Here is a 980-nt window from a genome sequence, read left to right on the forward strand (position 1 = left end):
TAACATATAAAAGTTAACCTAAAAACTAGAAAGATAATAAATGTTTTTAAAATATATTTTTATACTGATATCACTTCGTCCCGATTCACTAGAATCTAAAGTGCCTAAGCCGATGTATCCGATGTTCCAAATCCTAAAGTATTGGAACTTTTAACGGGTGGCCAAAAAATTAGCTGAACCTAATAACAAGTGGTTGGATTACTTACCCGTTATTTTCACTGAATCACTACTAATATTCACTAAAGGATAGTACAAACTAACCAGTGAAAATAACGGAGATTTCCCGCACAAACAACAGGTACACCTGATCTGTCGTTATCCGTTCCAGGCATTATATTGAAAGACTTCCGAATGTTTCACATTTGGACGTCCGACATATGACGTCTTTATGCCTTCAGATACTTGTCCAATGACGTTCAAGACCAAAAATGCCCAATAAATGACGTCATATTAACGTCATTCCTGGGTACTAGGTTGGAGCTTGACGGTTTTACTTATTTTTGTTTGTGAGCATACTTTTTTAATTGATGTGTTTATGGTTTCTTTTATTTTTGGGGCTGGTTAGTTTATTTAGATTTTTCTAATTGTTTCTATTGGTGCTAGTCTTGTTTCTAATTCATTTTGGTTTTCAATTTGTTTCTGTGTCAGAGTTTCCGATGGTGGATAACGTTCTTGTTTAATCAGTTGGTTGCGTTCTGTTTTCAGGTTTGTCTTTATTCATTCCATATAAAATTTGTTCGCTACTGTCACGTCGGTGCATATTTTATTCTAACTGGAGAGAATATAGTCTGTGTCGTTTCTAGTTGTTCCGTCTGGGCTGTTTCAGGTCCAGTTACGTTGTTTGAGTATTTTGAAAAAGGTATTGAGGCAAAATATAGTTTTGTTGTTCAAGTAGCGATACCGCATCTCCCCCTTCTCGTCCAAGCCCAAAGTGGCCAATACAGGGTGATTCAAAATTGGCGTCATTCCTTTTAAGGGGT

The 980-nt window shown here is 36.2% G+C and overlaps 1 protein-coding gene across 1 annotated transcript in view; it reads right to left on the minus strand.

Moving 5' to 3' along the window:
- LOC109537710 (GTP-binding protein Rhes) overlaps nt 1–980 on the minus strand; it is a 19,354-nt gene that overhangs the window by 2,509 nt on the left and 15,865 nt on the right. The window lies entirely within an intron of this gene.

The sequence above is a fragment of the Dendroctonus ponderosae genome, unplaced genomic scaffold, assembly GCF_020466585.1.
Source record: "Dendroctonus ponderosae isolate FM_Combo_2020 unplaced genomic scaffold, Dpon_F_20191213v2 Dpon_F_20191213_9, whole genome shotgun sequence".
In the NCBI taxonomy this organism is placed as follows: Eukaryota; Metazoa; Arthropoda; class Insecta; order Coleoptera; family Curculionidae; genus Dendroctonus; species Dendroctonus ponderosae.